At 73.8% G+C, this 18,537-nt stretch overlaps 11 non-coding genes and 4 pseudogenes across 11 annotated transcripts; all 15 read left to right on the forward strand.

Moving 5' to 3' along the window:
• The first annotated feature begins 310 nt into the window (after positions 1-310).
• Positions 311-429, forward strand: LOC133103895 (5S ribosomal RNA). The gene has a single exon (XR_009703411.1). It is a non-coding gene; the product is annotated as a 5S ribosomal RNA (ribosomal RNA).
• Positions 430-2,399: 1,970 nt separating this feature from the next.
• LOC133103900 (5S ribosomal RNA) lies at positions 2,400-2,518 on the forward strand. The gene has a single exon (XR_009703415.1). It is a non-coding gene; the product is annotated as a 5S ribosomal RNA (ribosomal RNA).
• A 952-nt stretch (positions 2,519-3,470) lies between these two features.
• On the forward strand, positions 3,471-3,589 carry LOC133078425 (5S ribosomal RNA; annotated as a pseudogene).
• Positions 3,590-4,501: 912 nt separating this feature from the next.
• On the forward strand, positions 4,502-4,620 carry LOC133103907 (5S ribosomal RNA). Its single transcript, XR_009703416.1, has one exon. It is a non-coding gene; the product is annotated as a 5S ribosomal RNA (ribosomal RNA).
• A 946-nt stretch (positions 4,621-5,566) lies between these two features.
• Positions 5,567-5,685, forward strand: LOC133078433 (5S ribosomal RNA; annotated as a pseudogene).
• A 909-nt stretch (positions 5,686-6,594) lies between these two features.
• LOC133103911 (5S ribosomal RNA) lies at positions 6,595-6,713 on the forward strand. Its single transcript, XR_009703417.1, has one exon. It is a non-coding gene; the product is annotated as a 5S ribosomal RNA (ribosomal RNA).
• Positions 6,714-7,668: 955 nt separating this feature from the next.
• On the forward strand, positions 7,669-7,787 carry LOC133103919 (5S ribosomal RNA). Its single transcript, XR_009703420.1, has one exon. It is a non-coding gene; the product is annotated as a 5S ribosomal RNA (ribosomal RNA).
• Positions 7,788-9,764: 1,977 nt separating this feature from the next.
• Positions 9,765-9,883, forward strand: LOC133103923 (5S ribosomal RNA). The gene has a single exon (XR_009703428.1). It is a non-coding gene; the product is annotated as a 5S ribosomal RNA (ribosomal RNA).
• Positions 9,884-10,835: 952 nt separating this feature from the next.
• LOC133078436 (5S ribosomal RNA) lies at positions 10,836-10,954 on the forward strand (annotated as a pseudogene).
• A 909-nt stretch (positions 10,955-11,863) lies between these two features.
• LOC133103928 (5S ribosomal RNA) lies at positions 11,864-11,982 on the forward strand. Its single transcript, XR_009703430.1, has one exon. It is a non-coding gene; the product is annotated as a 5S ribosomal RNA (ribosomal RNA).
• A 955-nt stretch (positions 11,983-12,937) lies between these two features.
• On the forward strand, positions 12,938-13,056 carry LOC133103937 (5S ribosomal RNA). The gene has a single exon (XR_009703432.1). It is a non-coding gene; the product is annotated as a 5S ribosomal RNA (ribosomal RNA).
• Positions 13,057-15,033: 1,977 nt separating this feature from the next.
• LOC133103943 (5S ribosomal RNA) lies at positions 15,034-15,152 on the forward strand. Its single transcript, XR_009703433.1, has one exon. It is a non-coding gene; the product is annotated as a 5S ribosomal RNA (ribosomal RNA).
• A 940-nt stretch (positions 15,153-16,092) lies between these two features.
• LOC133078439 (5S ribosomal RNA) lies at positions 16,093-16,211 on the forward strand (annotated as a pseudogene).
• Positions 16,212-17,120: 909 nt separating this feature from the next.
• LOC133104481 (5S ribosomal RNA) lies at positions 17,121-17,239 on the forward strand. Its single transcript, XR_009703591.1, has one exon. It is a non-coding gene; the product is annotated as a 5S ribosomal RNA (ribosomal RNA).
• Positions 17,240-18,157: 918 nt separating this feature from the next.
• LOC133103946 (5S ribosomal RNA) lies at positions 18,158-18,276 on the forward strand. The gene has a single exon (XR_009703434.1). It is a non-coding gene; the product is annotated as a 5S ribosomal RNA (ribosomal RNA).
• Positions 18,277-18,537: the final 261 nt, after the last annotated feature.

The raw sequence follows: 18,537 nt of genomic DNA on the forward strand, positions 1-18,537 counted from the left end.
GTGGGCGGGCAGAGGGGAGGCCCAAGGGACCGCGGGCCCCGGGCCCTGAAGCCTCCGGGGCCACGTCCCTGTGAGCGACGTGCGGGATCTGGGGCGGGGCGCCAAGCGCCGAACGGTTTGGTGGGTCCCGCCCGCCCTGGGCTGGGAGGTCGCCGAACCCTCCGCCACCCCCCTGGTACCCGAGGCCGCCGTTGCCCTGCCTGGGCGGGCGGCGGGGCCCTGCCGGGGCGGGCTGGCCGCCGGGCTGGCGGGGAGGCGCAAGCGCCAGCGAAGCTGGGCCTCAAGAGGCACTCCGCGGGCCCCTTTTAACGTCTACGGCCATACCACCCTGAACGCGCCCGATCTCGTCTGATCTCGGAAGCTAAGCAGGGTCGGGCCTGGTTAGTACTTGGATGGGAGACCGCCTGGGAATACCGGGTGCTGTAGGCTTTTTGCCTCCCGCTCCGCCTTCTCCTTTAGTCGCCCGCGGCCTAGGCCGAGGCCGAGGCCAAGGCCGAGGCCGCTGCCTCCGCCCCCGCCCCCGCCCCGCCGGGCAGCGCTGCAGGCCCCACCTCCTCCGGCCCCTCCCACCACAGCGCGCCAGAGGGGGCGCTCCGCGCCGGCCTGGCCGGCCAGGCGGCCAGAAGGCGGCCCTGGAAGGCAGCCGCCACCCCAGCCGCTCCCGTGGTGGCTGGCCCGGACCCAGACTCCGCCGCAGGCCGGGGTGCCGTCGGTGCGGCCCACGAAGCCCTCGACCTGCACTTGGCCGCCCCCACCGGAGCCCAGCCGCGCCGCAGCCCCCTGTCTGCCCGTGTGTCTCTCCACAGCTCCCTCCGGAAAAAGCCCACCCTTTGCCACTTCGCCACGGCCGAGAGTGGGAGCGGGGTCGTGGGCTGGGACCGGTTCGCTGGGCTGGCTAGACACCAGGCGCCGGGAACTTTGCTCGGCAGTTGGCGTGGGGGCAAGGGTGGCGTTGCTGTGTCTAAGGGCCGTGCCGGCTCAATGGTGGCTCCCAGTGGCTTCGGGCCAACTGCCGTTGGGCAGGCGGGCCGGCCAGGCCGTGGCTGGGCTGCGCCTAGCACTGTGTGGATTGACAGGGTGGGGAATGCACAAGGGACCGAGGGCCACAGGCCCTTAAGCCTCCGGGGCCAAGTCCTGTGAGCGTTGAGCGGCTCTGGGGCGGAGGGCCAAGCGCCTACAGGCCTGGAGGGTCCCGCCTGACCTGAGCTGCGAAGTCGCCCACAACTCCACCACCCCCGGGCCCTCGAGGCCTCCTGTCGCTTGCCTGGGCGGACGGCAGGGCCGCGCCGGAGAGGGTTGGCTGCCGGGCTGGCGGTAAGTCGCCAGCACCAGCGAAGCTAAGCCTCAAGAGGCACACCGTGGCCCCCGCTGCATTCTACGGCCACACCTCCCTGAACGCACCACACCTCGTCTGATCTCGGAAACTAATCAGGGTCTGGCCTGTTTCGTACCTGGATGGGAGACCACATGGGAATACCGAGTGCTGTAGGCTTTTTTGCCTCCCGCTCCGCCTTGACATTTAGTGGCCCGCGGCCGAGGCCGCCTCCGCCCCCGCTGAGCACCGCTGCAGGCCTCACCTCCTCACGTCCCTCCAACACAGCGCGCCGGAGGGATCGCTCCCCGCCGAGCTGGCTGGACATGCGGCCAGAATGCGGCCCTGGAAGGCAGCCGCCACCCAGCCGCTCCCGTGGTGGCTGGCCCGGACCCAGACTCCGCCGCAGGCCGGGGTGCCGTCCGTGCGGCCCGCGAGGCCCTCGACCTGCACTTGGCCGCCCCACCGGAGCCCAGCCGCGCCGCAGCCCCCTGTCTGCCCGTGTGTCTCTCCACAGCTCCCTCCGGAAAAAGCCCCCCCTCCGCCGTTTCGCCACGGCCGGGGGCGGGAGCGGGGGCGGGGGCCGGGGCCGGTGCTCCGGGCCGGCCGGCCACAAGGCGCGGGTCCTGTGCTCGGCGGGTGGCGTGGGGGCAAGGGTGGCCTTGCTGGGGCTAAGGGGCCGTGCCGACTCAATGGTGGCTCCCAGTGGGTTAAGGGCCGACTGCCGTCGGGCAGGAGGGCCGGCCCGGGCTGCGGCTGGGCTGCGCCTAGCGCCGCGTGGGCGGGCAGAGGGGAGGCCCAAGGGACCGCGGGCCCCGGGCCCTGAAGCCTCCGGGGCCACGTCCCTGTGAGCGACGTGCGGGATCTGGGGCGGGGCGCCAAGCGCCGAACGGTTTGGTGGGTCCCGCCCGCCCTGGGCTGGGAGGTCGCCGAACCCTCCGCCACCCCCCTGGTACCCGAGGCCGCCGTTGCCCTGCCTGGGCGGGCGGCGGGGCCCTGCCGGGGCGGGCTGGCCGCCGGGCTGGCGGGGAGGCGCAAGCGCCAGCGAAGCTGGGCCTCAAGAGGCACTCCGCGGGCCCCTTTTAACGTCTACGGCCATACCACCCTGAACGCGCCCGATCTCGTCTGATCTCGGAAGCTAAGCAGGGTCGGGCCTGGTTAGTACTTGGATGGGAGACCGCCTGGGAATACCGGGTGCTGTAGGCTTTTTGCCTCCCGCTCCGCCTTCTCCTTTAGTCGCCCGCGGCCTAGGCCGAGGCCGAGGCCAAGGCCGAGGCCGCTGCCTCCGCCCCCGCCCCCGCCCCCGCCCCCGCCGGGCAGCGCTGCAGGCCCCACCTCCTCCGGCCCCTCCCACCACAGCGCGCCAGAGGGGGCGCTCCGCGCCGGCCTGGCCGGCCAGGCGGCCAGAAGGCGGCCCTGGAAGGCAGCCGCCACCCCAGCCGCTCCCGTGGTGGCTGGCCCGGACCCAGACTCCGCCGCAGGCCGGGGTGCCGTCCGTGCGGCCCACGAAGCCCTCGACCTGCACTTGGCCGCCCCCACCGGAGCCCAGCCGCGCCGCAGCCCCCTGTCTGCCCGTGTGTCTCTCCACAGCTCCCTCCGGAAAAAGCCCACCCTTTGCCACTTCGCCACGGCCGAGAGTGGGAGCGGGGTCGTGGGCTGGGACCGGTTCGCTGGGCTGGCTAGACACCAGGCGCCGGGAACTTTGCTCGGCAGTTGGCGTGGGGGCAAGGGTGGCGTTGCTGTGTCTAAGGGGCCGTGCCGGCTCAATGGTGGCTCCCAGTGGCTTCGGGCCAACTGCCGTTGGGCAGGCGGGCCGGCCAGGCCGTGGCTGGGCTGCGCCTAGCACTGTGTGGATTGACAGGGTGGGGAATGCACAAGGGACCGAGGGCCACAGGCCCTTAAGCCTCCGGGGCCAAGTCCTGTGAGCGTTGAGCGGCTCTGGGGCGGAGGGCCAAGCGCCTACAGGCCTGGAGGGTCCCGCCTGACCTGAGCTGCGAAGTCGCCCACAACTCCACCACCCCCGGGCCCTCGAGGCCTCCTGTCGCTTGCCTGGGCGGACGGCAGGGCCGCGCCGGAGAGGGTTGGCTGCCGGGCTGGCGGTAAGTCGCCAGCACCAGCGAAGCTAAGCCTCAAGAGGCACACCGTGGCCCCCGCTGCATTCTACGGCCACACCTCCCTGAACGCACCACACCTCGTCTGATCTCGGAAGCTAATCAGGGTCTGGCCTGTTTCGTACCTGGATGGGAGACCACATGGGAATACCGAGTGCTGTAGGCTTTTTGCCTCCCGCTCCGCCTTGACATTTAGTGGCCCGCGGCCGATGGCCGCCTCCGCCCCCGCTGAGCAACCGCTGCAGGCCTCACCTCCTCACGTCCCTCCCAACCACAGCGCGCCGGAGGGATCGCTCTCCCGCCGAGCTGGCTGGACATGCGGCCAGAATGCGGCCCTGGAAGGCAGCCGCCACCCCAGCCGCTCCCGTGGTGGCTGGCCCGGACCCAGACTCCGCCGCAGGCCGGGGTGCCGTCCGTGCGGCCCGCGAGGCCCTCGACCTGCACTTGGCCGCCCCCACCGGAGCCCAGCCGCGCCGCAGCCCCCTGTCTGCCCGTGTGTCTCTCCACAGCTCCCTCCGGAAAAAGCCCCCCCTCCGCCGTTTCGCCACGGCCGGGGGCGGGAGCGGGGGCGGGGGCCGGGGCCGCTTCTCCGGGCCTGCCGGCCACCAGGGCCGGGGTCCTGTGCTCGGCGGGCGGCGTGGGGGCAAGGGGGGGCCTTGCTGGGGCTAAGGGGCCGTGCCCACTCCATGGTGGCTCCCAGTGGCTTCGGGCCAGCTGCTGCCCGGCCGGAGGGCCGGCCCGGCCGTGGCCGGGCTGCGCCTAACTCCGCGTGGGTGGGCAGGGGGGGATGCCCAAGGGACCGCGGCCGCCGGGCCCTGAAGCCTCCGGGGCCGCGTCCCTGTGAGCGTCGAGCGGGATCTGCGGCGGGGCGCCAAGCGCCGACGGGCCTGGAGCGTCCCGCCCGCCCTGGGCTGCGAGGTGGCCCACCACTCCGCCACCCCCGGGTCCCCGAGGCCTCCTGTCGCCTGCCTGGGCGGGCGGCAGGGCCCTGCCGGAGAGGGCTGGCCGCCGGCATGGCGGTAAGGCGCAGGCGCCAGCGAAGCTGGGCCTCAAGAGGCACCGCGCGGGCCCCTCCTGCGTCTACGGCCATACCACCCTGAACGCGCCCGATCTCGTCTGATCTCGGAAGCTAAGCAGGGTCGGGCCTGGTTAGTACTTGGATGGGAGACCGCCTGGGAATACCGGGTGCTGTAGGCTTTTTGCCTCCCGCTCCGCCTTCTCCTTTAGTCGCCCGCGGCCTAGGCCGAGGCCGAGGCCAAGGCCGAGGCCGCTGCCTCCGCCCCCGCCCCCGCCCCCGCCGGGCAGCGCTGCAGGCCCCACCTCCTCCGGCCCCTCCCACCACAGCGCGCCAGAGGGGGCGCTCCTCGCCGGCCTGGCCGGCCAGGCGGCCAGAAGGCGGCCCTGGAAGGCAGCCGCCACCCCAGCCGCTCCCGTGGTGGCTGGCCCGGACCCAGACTCCGCCGCAGGCCGGGGTGCCGTCCGTGCGGCCCACGAAGCCCTCGACCTGCACTTGGCCGCCCCCACCGGAGCCCAGCCGCGCCGCAGCCCCCTGTCTGCCCGTGTGTCTCTCCACAGCTCCCTCCGGAAAAAGCCCACCCTTTGCCACTTCGCCACGGCCGAGAGTGGGAGCGGGGTCGTGGGCTGGGACCGGTTCGCTGGGCTGGCTAGACACCAGGCGCCGGGAACTTTGCTCGGCAGTTGGCGTGGGGGCAAGGGTGGCGTTGCTGTGTCTAAGGGGCCGTGCCGGCTCAATGGTGGCTCCCAGTGGCTTCGGGCCAACTGCCGTTGGGCAGGCGGGCCGGCCAGGCCGTGGCTGGGCTGCGCCTAGCACTGTGTGGATTGACAGGGTGGGGAATGCACAAGGGACCGAGGGCCACAGGCCCTTAAGCCTCCGGGGCCAAGTCCTGTGAGCGTTGAGCGGCTCTGGGGCGGAGGGCCAAGCGCCTACAGGCCTGGAGGGTCCCGCCTGACCTGAGCTGCGAAGTCGCCCACAACTCCACCACCCCCGGGCCCTCGAGGCCTCCTGTCGCTTGCCTGGGCGGACGGCAGGGCCGCGCCGGAGAGGGTTGGCTGCCGGGCTGGCGGTAAGTCGCCAGCACCAGCGAAGCTAAGCCTCAAGAGGCACACCGTGGCCCCCGCTGCATTCTACGGCCACACCTCCCTGAACGCACCACACCTCGTCTGATCTCGGAAGCTAATCAGGGTCTGGCCTGTTTCGTACCTGGATGGGAGACCACATGGGAATACCGAGTGCTGTAGGCTTTTTTGCCTCCCGCTCCGCCTTGACATTTAGTGGCCCGCGGCCGAGGCCGCCTCCGCCCCCGCTGAGCACCGCTGCAGGCCTCACCTCCTCACGTCCCTCCCAACACAGCGCGCCGGAGGGATCGCTCCCCGCCGAGCTGGCTGGACATGCGGCCAGAATGCGGCCCTGGAAGGCAGCCGCCACCCCAGCCGCTCCCGTGGTGGCTGGCCCGGACCCAGACTCCGCCGCAGGCCGGGGTGCCGTCCGTGCGGCCCGCGAGGCCCTCGACCTGCACTTGGCCGCCCCCACCGGAGCCCAGCCGCGCCGCAGCCCCCTGTCTGCCCGTGTGTCTCTCCACAGCTCCCTCCGGAAAAAGCCCCCCCTCCGCCGTTTCGCCACGGCCGGGGGCGGGAGCGGGGGCGGGGGCCGGGGCCGCTTCTCCGGGCCTGCCGGCCACCAGGGCCGGGGTCCTGTGCTCGGCGGGCGGCGTGGGGGCAAGGGGGGGCCTTGCTGGGGCTAAGGGGCCGTGCCCACTCCATGGTGGCTCCCAGTGGCTTCGGGCCAGCTGCTGCCCGGCCGGAGGGCCGGCCCGGCCGTGGCCGGGCTGCGCCTAACTCCGCGTGGGTGGGCAGGGGGGGATGCCCAAGGGACCGCGGCCGCCGGGCCCTGAAGCCTCCGGGGCCGCGTCCCTGTGAGCGTCGAGCGGGATCTGCGGCGGGGCGCCAAGCGCCGACGGGCCTGGAGCGTCCCGCCCGCCCTGGGCTGCGAGGTGGCCCACCACTCCGCCACCCCCGGGTCCCCGAGGCCTCCTGTCGCCTGCCTGGGCGGGCGGCAGGGCCCTGCCGGAGAGGGCTGGCCGCCGGCATGGCGGTAAGGCGCAGGCGCCAGCGAAGCTGGGCCTCAAGAGGCACCGCGCGGGCCCCTCCTGCGTCTACGGCCATACCACCCTGAACGCGCCCGATCTCGTCTGATCTCGGAAGCTAAGCAGGGTCGGGCCTGGTTAGTACTTGGATGGGAGACCGCCTGGGAATACCGGGTGCTGTAGGCTTTTTGCCTCCCGCTCCGCCTTCTCCTTTAGTCGCCCGCGGCCTAGGCCGAGGCCGAGGCCAAGGCCGAGGCCGCTGCCTCCGCCCCCGCCCCCGCCCCCGCCCCCGCCGGGCAGCGCTGCAGGCCCCACCTCCTCCGGCCCCTCCCACCACAGCGCGCCAGAGGGGGCGCTCCGCGCCGGCCTGGCCGGCCAGGCGGCCAGAAGGCGGCCCTGGAAGGCAGCCGCCACCCCAGCCGCTCCCGGGGTGGCTGGCCTGAACCCAGACTCCGCCTCAGGCCCGGGTGCCGGCCGTGCGGCCCGCGAGCCCCTTGACCTGCACCTGGCCGCCCCCACCAGCGCCCAGCCCCGGCGCAGCCACCTATCTGCCGGTGTGTCTCTCCACAGCTCCCTCCGGAAAAAGCCCCCCCTCCGCCGTTTCGCCACGGCCGGGGGCGGGAGCGGGGGCGGGGGCCGGGGCCGGTGCTCCGGGCCGGCCGGCCACAAGGCGCCGGGTCCTGTGCTCGGCGGGTGGCGTGGGGGCAAGGGTGGCCTTGCTGGGGCTAAGGGGCCGTGCCGACTCAATGGTGGCTCCCAGTGGGTTAAGGGCCGACTGCCGTCGGGCAGGAGGGCCGGCCCGGGCTGCGGCTGGGCTGCGCCTAGCGCCGCGTGGGCGGGCAGAGGGGAGGCCCAAGGGACCGCGGGCCCCGGGCCCTGAAGCCTCCGGGGCCACGTCCCTGTGAGCGACGTGCGGGATCTGGGGCGGGGCGCCAAGCGCCGAACGGTTTGGTGGGTCCCGCCCGCCCTGGGCTGGGAGGTCGCCGAACCCTCCGCCACCCCCCTGGTACCCGAGGCCGCCGTTGCCCTGCCTGGGCGGGCGGCGGGGCCCTGCCGGGGCGGGCTGGCCGCCGGGCTGGCGGGGAGGCGCAAGCGCCAGCGAAGCTGGGCCTCAAGAGGCACTCCGCGGGCCCCTTTTAACGTCTACGGCCATACCACCCTGAACGCGCCCGATCTCGTCTGATCTCGGAAGCTAAGCAGGGTCGGGCCTGGTTAGTACTTGGATGGGAGACCGCCTGGGAATACCGGGTGCTGTAGGCTTTTTGCCTCCCGCTCCGCCTTCTCCTTTAGTCGCCCGCGGCCTAGGCCGAGGCCGAGGCCAAGGCCGAGGCCGCTGCCTCCGCCCCCGCCCCCGCCCCCGCCGGGCAGCGCTGCAGGCCCCACCTCCTCCGGCCCCTCCCACCACAGCGCGCCAGAGGGGGCGCTCCGCGCCGGCCTGGCCGGCCAGGCGGCCAGAAGGCGGCCCTGGAAGGCAGCCGCCACCCCAGCCGCTCCCGTGGTGGCTGGCCCGGACCCAGACTCCGCCGCAGGCCGGGGTGCCGTCGGTGCGGCCCACGAAGCCCTCGACCTGCACTTGGCCGCCCCCACCGGAGCCCAGCCGCGCCGCAGCCCCCTGTCTGCCCGTGTGTCTCTCCACAGCTCCCTCCGGAAAAAGCCCACCCTTTGCCACTTCGCCACGGCCGAGAGTGGGAGCGGGGTCGTGGGCTGGGACCGGTTCGCTGGGCTGGCTAGACACCAGGCGCCGGGAACTTTGCTCGGCAGTTGGCGTGGGGGCAAGGGTGGCGTTGCTGTGTCTAAGGGGCCGTGCCGGCTCAATGGTGGCTCCCAGTGGCTTCGGGCCAACTGCCGTTGGGCAGGCGGGCCGGCCAGGCCGTGGCTGGGCTGCGCCTAGCACTGTGTGGATTGACAGGGTGGGGAATGCACAAGGGACCGAGGGCCACAGGCCCTTAAGCCTCCGGGGCCAAGTCCTGTGAGCGTTGAGCGGCTCTGGGGCGGAGGGCCAAGCGCCTACAGGCCTGGAGGGTCCCGCCTGACCTGAGCTGCGAAGTCGCCCACAACTCCACCACCCCCGGGCCCTCGAGGCCTCCTGTCGCTTGCCTGGGCGGACGGCAGGGCCGCGCCGGAGAGGGTTGGCTGCCGGGCTGGCGGTAAGTCGCCAGCACCAGCGAAGCTAAGCCTCAAGAGGCACACCGTGGCCCCCGCTGCATTCTACGGCCACACCTCCCTGAACGCACCACACCTCGTCTGATCTCGGAAACTAATCAGGGTCTGGCCTGTTTCGTACCTGGATGGGAGACCACATGGGAATACCGAGTGCTGTAGGCTTTTTTGCCTCCCGCTCCGCCTTGACATTTAGTGGCCCGCGGCCGAGGCCGCCTCCGCCCCCGCTGAGCACCGCTGCAGGCCTCACCTCCTCACGTCCCTCCCAACACAGCGCGCCGGAGGGATCGCTCCCCGCCGAGCTGGCTGGACATGCGGCCAGAATGCGGCCCTGGAAGGCAGCCGCCACCCCAGCCGCTCCCGTGGTGGCTGGCCCGGACCCAGACTCCGCCGCAGGCCGGGGTGCCGTCCGTGCGGCCCGCGAGGCCCTCGACCTGCACTTGGCCGCCCCCACCGGAGCCCAGCCGCGCCGCAGCCCCCTGTCTGCCCGTGTGTCTCTCCACAGCTCCCTCCGGAAAAAGCCCCCCCCTCCGCCGTTTCGCCACGGCCGGGGGCGGGAGCGGGGGCGGGGGCCGGGGCCGGTGCTCCGGGCCGGCCGGCCACAAGGCGCCGGGTCCTGTGCTCGGCGGGTGGCGTGGGGGCAAGGGTGGCCTTGCTGGGGCTAAGGGGCCGTGCCGACTCAATGGTGGCTCCCAGTGGGTTAAGGGCCGACTGCCGTCGGGCAGGAGGGCCGGCCCGGGCTGCGGCTGGGCTGCGCCTAGCGCCGCGTGGGCGGGCAGAGGGGAGGCCCAAGGGACCGCGGGCCCCGGGCCCTGAAGCCTCCGGGGCCACGTCCCTGTGAGCGACGTGCGGGATCTGGGGCGGGGCGCCAAGCGCCGAACGGTTTGGTGGGTCCCGCCCGCCCTGGGCTGGGAGGTCGCCGAACCCTCCGCCACCCCCCTGGTACCCGAGGCCGCCGTTGCCCTGCCTGGGCGGGCGGCGGGGCCCTGCCGGGGCGGGCTGGCCGCCGGGCTGGCGGGGAGGCGCAAGCGCCAGCGAAGCTGGGCCTCAAGAGGCACTCCGCGGGCCCCTTTTAACGTCTACGGCCATACCACCCTGAACGCGCCCGATCTCGTCTGATCTCGGAAGCTAAGCAGGGTCGGGCCTGGTTAGTACTTGGATGGGAGACCGCCTGGGAATACCGGGTGCTGTAGGCTTTTTGCCTCCCGCTCCGCCTTCTCCTTTAGTCGCCCGCGGCCTAGGCCGAGGCCGAGGCCAAGGCCGAGGCCGCTGCCTCCGCCCCCGCCCCCGCCCCCGCCCCCGCCGGGCAGCGCTGCAGGCCCCACCTCCTCCGGCCCCTCCCACCACAGCGCGCCAGAGGGGGCGCTCCGCGCCGGCCTGGCCGGCCAGGCGGCCAGAAGGCGGCCCTGGAAGGCAGCCGCCACCCCAGCCGCTCCCGTGGTGGCTGGCCCGGACCCAGACTCCGCCGCAGGCCGGGGTGCCGTCCGTGCGGCCCACGAAGCCCTCGACCTGCACTTGGCCGCCCCCACCGGAGCCCAGCCGCGCCGCAGCCCCCTGTCTGCCCGTGTGTCTCTCCACAGCTCCCTCCGGAAAAAGCCCACCCTTTGCCACTTCGCCACGGCCGAGAGTGGGAGCGGGGTCGTGGGCTGGGACCGGTTCGCTGGGCTGGCTAGACACCAGGCGCCGGGAACTTTGCTCGGCAGTTGGCGTGGGGGCAAGGGTGGCGTTGCTGTGTCTAAGGGGCCGTGCCGGCTCAATGGTGGCTCCCAGTGGCTTCGGGCCAACTGCCGTTGGGCAGGCGGGCCGGCCAGGCCGTGGCTGGGCTGCGCCTAGCACTGTGTGGATTGACAGGGTGGGGAATGCACAAGGGACCGAGGGCCACAGGCCCTTAAGCCTCCGGGGCCAAGTCCTGTGAGCGTTGAGCGGCTCTGGGGCGGAGGGCCAAGCGCCTACAGGCCTGGAGGGTCCCGCCTGACCTGAGCTGCGAAGTCGCCCACAACTCCACCACCCCCGGGCCCTCGAGGCCTCCTGTCGCTTGCCTGGGCGGACGGCAGGGCCGCGCCGGAGAGGGTTGGCTGCCGGGCTGGCGGTAAGTCGCCAGCACCAGCGAAGCTAAGCCTCAAGAGGCACACCGTGGCCCCCGCTGCATTCTACGGCCACACCTCCCTGAACGCACCACACCTCGTCTGATCTCGGAAGCTAATCAGGGTCTGGCCTGTTTCGTACCTGGATGGGAGACCACATGGGAATACCGAGTGCTGTAGGCTTTTTTGCCTCCCGCTCCGCCTTGACATTTAGTGGCCCGCGGCCGAGGCCGCCTCCGCCCCCGCTGAGCACCGCTGCAGGCCTCACCTCCTCACGTCCCTCCCAACACAGCGCGCCGGAGGGATCGCTCCCCGCCGAGCTGGCTGGACATGCGGCCAGAATGCGGCCCTGGAAGGCAGCCGCCACCCCAGCCGCTCCCGTGGTGGCTGGCCCGGACCCAGACTCCGCCGCAGGCCGGGGTGCCGTCCGTGCGGCCCGCGAGGCCCTCGACCTGCACTTGGCCGCCCCCACCGGAGCCCAGCCGCGCCGCAGCCCCCTGTCTGCCCGTGTGTCTCTCCACAGCTCCCTCCGGAAAAAGCCCCCCCTCCGCCGTTTCGCCACGGCCGGGGGCGGGAGCGGGGGCGGGGGCCGGGGCCGCTTCTCCGGGCCTGCCGGCCACCAGGGCCGGGGTCCTGTGCTCGGCGGGCGGCGTGGGGGCAAGGGGGGGCCTTGCTGGGGCTAAGGGGCCGTGCCCACTCCATGGTGGCTCCCAGTGGCTTCGGGCCAGCTGCTGCCCGGCCGGAGGGCCGGCCCGGCCGTGGCCGGGCTGCGCCTAACTCCGCGTGGGTGGGCAGGGGGGGATGCCCAAGGGACCGCGGCCGCCGGGCCCTGAAGCCTCCGGGGCCGCGTCCCTGTGAGCGTCGAGCGGGATCTGCGGCGGGGCGCCAAGCGCCGACGGGCCTGGAGCGTCCCGCCCGCCCTGGGCTGCGAGGTGGCCCACCACTCCGCCACCCCCGGGTCCCCGAGGCCTCCTGTCGCCTGCCTGGGCGGGCGGCAGGGCCCTGCCGGAGAGGGCTGGCCGCCGGCATGGCGGTAAGGCGCAGGCGCCAGCGAAGCTGGGCCTCAAGAGGCACCGCGCGGGCCCCTCCTGCGTCTACGGCCATACCACCCTGAACGCGCCCGATCTCGTCTGATCTCGGAAGCTAAGCAGGGTCGGGCCTGGTTAGTACTTGGATGGGAGACCGCCTGGGAATACCGGGTGCTGTAGGCTTTTTGCCTCCCGCTCCGCCTTCTCCTTTAGTCGCCCGCGGCCTAGGCCGAGGCCGAGGCCAAGGCCGAGGCCGCTGCCTCCGCCCCCGCCCCCGCCCCCGCCCCCGCCGGGCAGCGCTGCAGGCCCCACCTCCTCCGGCCCCTCCCACCACAGCGCGCCAGAGGGGGCGCTCCGCGCCGGCCTGGCCGGCCAGGCGGCCAGAAGGCGGCCCTGGAAGGCAGCCGCCACCCCAGCCGCTCCCGGGGTGGCTGGCCTGAACCCAGACTCCGCCTCAGGCCCGGGTGCCGGCCGTGCGGCCCGCGAGCCCCTTGACCTGCACCTGGCCGCCCCCACCAGCGCCCAGCCCCGGCGCAGCCACCTATCTGCTGGTGTGTCTCTCCACAGCTCCCTCCGGAAAAAGCCCCCCCTCCGCCGTTTCGCCACGGCCGGGGGCGGGAGCGGGGGCGGGGGCCGGGGCCGGTGCTCCGGGCCGGCCGGCCACAAGGCGCCGGGTCCTGTGCTCGGCGGGTGGCGTGGGGGCAAGGGTGGCCTTGCTGGGGCTAAGGGGCCGTGCCGACTCAATGGTGGCTCCCAGTGGGTTAAGGGCCGACTGCCGTCGGGCAGGAGGGCCGGCCCGGGCTGCGGCTGGGCTGCGCCTAGCGCCGCGTGGGCGGGCAGAGGGGAGGCCCAAGGGACCGCGGGCCCCGGGCCCTGAAGCCTCCGGGGCCACGTCCCTGTGAGCGACGTGCGGGATCTGGGGCGGGGCGCCAAGCGCCGAACGGTTTGGTGGGTCCCGCCCGCCCTGGGCTGGGAGGTCGCCGAACCCTCCGCCACCCCCCTGGTACCCGAGGCCGCCGTTGCCCTGCCTGGGCGGGCGGCGGGGCCCTGCCGGGGCGGGCTGGCCGCCGGGCTGGCGGGGAGGCGCAAGCGCCAGCGAAGCTGGGCCTCAAGAGGCACTCCGCGGGCCCCTTTTAACGTCTACGGCCATACCACCCTGAACGCGCCCGATCTCGTCTGATCTCGGAAGCTAAGCAGGGTCGGGCCTGGTTAGTACTTGGATGGGAGACCGCCTGGGAATACCGGGTGCTGTAGGCTTTTTGCCTCCCGCTCCGCCTTCTCCTTTAGTCGCCCGCGGCCTAGGCCGAGGCCGAGGCCAAGGCCGAGGCCGCTGCCTCCGCCCCCGCCCCCGCCCCCGCCGGGCAGCGCTGCAGGCCCCACCTCCTCCGGCCCCTCCCACCACAGCGCGCCAGAGGGGGCGCTCCGCGCCGGCCTGGCCGGCCAGGCGGCCAGAAGGCGGCCCTGGAAGGCAGCCGCCACCCCAGCCGCTCCCGTGGTGGCTGGCCCGGACCCAGACTCCGCCGCAGGCCGGGGTGCCGTCGGTGCGGCCCACGAAGCCCTCGACCTGCACTTGGCCGCCCCCACCGGAGCCCAGCCGCGCCGCAGCCCCCTGTCTGCCCGTGTGTCTCTCCACAGCTCCCTCCGGAAAAAGCCCACCCTTTGCCACTTCGCCACGGCCGAGAGTGGGAGCGGGGTCGTGGGCTGGGACCGGTTCGCTGGGCTGGCTAGACACCAGGCGCCGGGAACTTTGCTCGGCAGTTGGCGTGGGGGCAAGGGTGGCGTTGCTGTGTCTAAGGGGCCGTGCCGGCTCAATGGTGGCTCCCAGTGGCTTCGGGCCAACTGCCGTTGGGCAGGCGGGCCGGCCAGGCCGTGGCTGGGCTGCGCCTAGCACTGTGTGGATTGACAGGGTGGGGAATGCACAAGGGACCGAGGGCCACAGGCCCTTAAGCCTCCGGGGCCAAGTCCTGTGAGCGTTGAGCGGCTCTGGGGCGGAGGGCCAAGCGCCTACAGGCCTGGAGGGTCCCGCCTGACCTGAGCTGCGAAGTCGCCCACAACTCCACCACCCCCGGGCCCTCGAGGCCTCCTGTCGCTTGCCTGGGCGGACGGCAGGGCCGCGCCGGAGAGGGTTGGCTGCCGGGCTGGCGGTAAGTCGCCAGCACCAGCGAAGCTAAGCCTCAAGAGGCACACCGTGGCCCCCGCTGCATTCTACGGCCACACCTCCCTGAACGCACCACACCTCGTCTGATCTCGGAAACTAATCAGGGTCTGGCCTGTTTCGTACCTGGATGGGAGACCACATGGGAATACCGAGTGCTGTAGGCTTTTTTGCCTCCCGCTCCGCCTTGACATTTAGTGGCCCGCGGCCGAGGCCGCCTCCGCCCCCGCTGAGCACCGCTGCAGGCCTCACCTCCTCACGTCCCTCCCAACACAGCGCGCCGGAGGGATCGCTCCCCGCCGAGCTGGCTGGACATGCGGCCAGAATGCGGCCCTGGAAGGCAGCCGCCACCCCAGCCGCTCCCGTGGTGGCTGGCCCGGACCCAGACTCCGCCGCAGGCCGGGGTGCCGTCCGTGCGGCCCGCGAGGCCCTCGACCTGCACTTGGCCGCCCCCACCGGAGCCCAGCCGCGCCGCAGCCCCCTGTCTGCCCGTGTGTCTCTCCACAGCTCCCTCCGGAAAAAGCCCCCCCCTCCGCCGTTTCGCCACGGCCGGGGGCGGGAGCGGGGGCGGGGGCCGGGGCCGGTGCTCCGGGCCGGCCGGCCACAAGGCGCCGGGTCCTGTGCTCGGCGGGTGGCGTGGGGGCAAGGGTGGCCTTGCTGGGGCTAAGGGGCCGTGCCGACTCAATGGTGGCTCCCAGTGGGTTAAGGGCCGACTGCCGTCGGGCAGGAGGGCCGGCCCGGGCTGCGGCTGGGCTGCGCCTAGCGCCGCGTGGGCGGGCAGAGGGGAGGCCCAAGGGACCGCGGGCCCCGGGCCCTGAAGCCTCCGGGGCCACGTCCCTGTGAGCGACGTGCGGGATCTGGGGCGGGGCGCCAAGCGCCGAACGGTTTGGTGGGTCCCGCCCGCCCTGGGCTGGGAGGTCGCCGAACCCTCCGCCACCCCCCTGGTACCCGAGGCCGCCGTTGCCCTGCCTGGGCGGGCGGCGGGGCCCTGCCGGGGCGGGCTGGCCGCCGGGCTGGCGGGGAGGCGCAAGCGCCAGCGAAGCTGGGCCTCAAGAGGCACTCCGCGGGCCCCTTTTAACGTCTACGGCCATACCACCCTGAACGCGCCCGATCTCGTCTGATCTCGGAAGCTAAGCAGGGTCGGGCCTGGTTAGTACTTGGATGGGAGACCGCCTGGGAATACCGGGTGCTGTAGGCTTTTTGCCTCCCGCTCCGCCTTCTCCTTTAGTCGCCCGCGGCCTAGGCCGAGGCCGAGGCCAAGGCCGAGGCCGCTGCCTCCGCCCCCGCCCCCGCCGGGCAGCGCTGCAGGCCCCACCTCCTCCGGCCCCTCCCACCACAGCGCGCCAGAGGGGGCGCTCCGCGCCGGCCTGGCCGGCCAGGCGGCCAGAAGGCGGCCCTGGAAGGCAGCCGCCACCCCAGCCGCTCCCGTGGTGGCTGGCCCGGACCCAGACTCCGCCGCAGGCCGGGGTGCCGTCCGTGCGGCCCACAAAGCCCTCGACCTGCACTTGGCCGCCCCCACCGGAGCCCAGCCGCGCCGCAGCCCCCTGTCTGCCCGTGTGTCTCTCCACAGCTCCCTCCGGAAAAAGCCCACCCTTTGCCACTTCGCCACGGCCGAGAGTGGGAGCGGGGTCGTGGGCTGGGACCGGTTCGCTGGGCTGGCTAGACACCAGGCGCCGGGAACTTTGCTCGGCAGTTGGCGTGGGGGCAAGGGTGGCGTTGCTGTGTCTAAGGGGCCGTGCCGGCTCAATGGTGGCTCCCAGTGGCTTCGGGCCAACTGCCGTTGGGCAGGCGGGCCGGCCAGGCCGTGGCTGGGCTGCGCCTAGCACTGTGTGGATTGACAGGGTGGGGAATGCACAAGGGACCGAGGGCCACAGGCCCTTAAGCCTCCGGGGCCAAGTCCTGTGAGCGTTGAGCGGCTCTGGGGCGGAGGGCCAAGCGCCTACAGGCCTGGAGGGTCCCGCCTGACCTGAGCTGCGAAGTCGCCCACAACTCCACCACCCCCGGGCCCTCGAGGCCTCCTGTCGCTTGCCTGGGCGGACGGCAGGGCCGCGCCGGAGAGGGTTGGCTGCCGGGCTGGCGGTAAGTCGCCAGCACCAGCGAAGCTAAGCCTCAAGAGGCACACCGTGGCCCCCGCTGCATTCTACGGCCACACCTCCCTGAACGCACCACACCTCGTCTGATCTCGGAAGCTAATCAGGGTCTGGCCTGTTTCGTACCTGGATGGGAGACCACATGGGAATACCGAGTGCTGTAGGCTTTTTTGCCTCCCGCTCCGCCTTGACATTTAGTGGCCCGCGGCCGAGGCCGCCTCCGCCCCCGCTGAGCACCGCTGCAGGCCTCACCTCCTCACGTCCCTCCCAACACAGCGCGCCGGAGGGATCGCTCCCCGCCGAGCTGGCTGGACATGCGGCCAGAATGCGGCCCTGGAAGGCAGCCGCCACCCCAGCCGCTCCCGTGGTGGCTGGCCCGGACCCAGACTCCGCCGCAGGCCGGGGTGCCGTCCGTGCGGCCCGCGAGGCCCTCGACCTGCACTTGGCCGCCCCCACCGGAGCCCAGCCGCGCCGCAGCCCCCTGTCTGCCCGTGTGTCTCTCCACAGCTCCCTCCGGAAAAAGCCCCCCCTCCGCCGTTTCGCCACGGCCGGGGGCGGGAGCGGGGGCGGGGGCCGGGGCCGCTTCTCCGGGCCTGCCGGCCACCAGGGCCGGGGTCCTGTGCTCGGCGGGCGGCGTGGGGGCAAGGGGGGGCCTTGCTGGGGCTAAGGGGCCGTGCCCACTCCATGGTGGCTCCCAGTGGCTTCGGGCCAGCTGCTGCCCGGCCGGAGGGCCGGCCCGGCCGTGGCCGGGCTGCGCCTAACTCCGCGTGGGTGGGCAGGGGGGGATGCCCAAGGGACCGCGGCCGCCGGGCCCTGAAGCCTCCGGGGCCGCGTCCCTGTGAGCGTCGAGCGGGATCTGCGGCGGGGCGCCAAGCGCCGACGGGCCTGGAGCGTCCCGCCCGCCCTGGGCTGCGAGGTGGCCCACCACTCCGCCACCCCCGGGTCCCCGAGGCCTCCTGTCGCCTGCCTGGGCGGGCGGCAGGGCCCTGCCGGAGAGGGCTGGCCGCCGGCATGGCGGTAAGGCGCAGGCGCCAGCGAAGCTGGGCCTCAAGAGGCACCGCGCGGGCCCCTCCTGCGTGTACGGCCATACCACCCTGAACGCGCCCGATCTCGTCTGATCTCGGAAGCTAAGCAGGGTCGGGCCTGGTTAGTACTTGGATGGGAGACCGCCTGGGAATACCGGGTGCTGTAGGCTTTTTGCCTCCCGCTCCGCCTTCTCCTTTAGTCGCCCGCCGCCTCCGCCCCCGCCCCCGCCCCCGCCCCCGCCGGGCACCGCTGCAGGCCCCACCTCCTCCGGCCCCTCCCACCACAGCGCGCCAGAGGGGGCGCTCTCCGCCTGCCTGGCCGGCCAGGCGGCCAGAAGGCGGCCCTGGAAGGCAGCCGCATCCCAGCCGCTCCCGGGGTGGCTGGCCTGAACCCAGACTCCGCCTCAGGCCCGGGTGCCGGCCGTGCGGCCCGCGAGCCCCTTGACCTGCACCTGGCCGCCCCCACCAGCGCCCAGCCCCGGCGCAGCCACCTATCTGCCGGTGTGTCTCTCCACAGCTCCCTCCGGAAAAAGCCCCCCCTCCGCCGTTTCGCCACGGCCGGGGGCGGGAGCGGGGGCGGGGGCCGGGGCCGGTGCTCCGGGCCGGCCGGCCACAAGGCGCCGGGTCCTGTGCTCGGCGGGTGGCGTGGGGGCAAGGGTGGCCTTGCTGGGGCTAAGGGGCCGTGCCGACTCAATGGTGGCTCCCAGTGGGTTAAGGGCCGACTGCCGTCGGGCAGGAGGGCCGGCCCGGGCTGCGGCTGGGCTGCGCCTAGCGCCGCGTGGGCGGGCAGAGGGGAGGCCCAAGGGACCGCGGGCCCCGGGCCCTGAAGCCTCCGGGGCCACGTCCCTGTGAGCGACGTGCGGGATCTGGGGCGGGGCGCCAAGCGCCGAACGGTTTGGTGGGTCCCGCCCGCCCTGGGCTGGGAGGTCGCCGAACCCTCCGCCACCCCCCTGGTACCCGAGGCCGCCGTTGCCCTGCCTGGGCGGGCGGCGGGGCCCTGCCGGGGCGGGCTGGCCGCCGGGCTGGCGGGGAGGCGCAAGCGCCAGCGAAGCTGGGCCTCAAGAGGCACTCCGCGGGCCCCTTTTAACGTCTACGGCCATACCACCCTGAACGCGCCCGATCTCGTCTGATCTCGGAAGCTAAGCAGGGTCGGGCCTGGTTAGTACTTGGATGGGAGACCGCCTGGGAATACCGGGTGCTGTAGGCTTTTTGCCTCCCGCTCCGCCTTCTCCTTTAGTCGCCCGCGGCCTAGGCCGAGGCCGAGGCCAAGGCCGAGGCCGCTGCCTCCGCCCCCGCCCCCGCCCCCGCCGGGCAGCGCTGCAGGCCCCACCTCCTCCGGCCCCTCCCACCACAGCGCGCCAGAGGGGGCGCTCCGCGCCGGCCTGGCCGGCCAGGCGGCCAGAAGGCGGCCCTGGAAGGCAGCCGCCACCCCAGCCGCTCCCGTGGTGGCTGGCCCGGACCCAGACTC

The sequence above is a fragment of the Eubalaena glacialis genome, chromosome 1 (assembly GCF_028564815.1).
Source record: "Eubalaena glacialis isolate mEubGla1 chromosome 1, mEubGla1.1.hap2.+ XY, whole genome shotgun sequence".
NCBI classification, from domain to species: Eukaryota; Metazoa; Chordata; class Mammalia; order Artiodactyla; family Balaenidae; genus Eubalaena; species Eubalaena glacialis.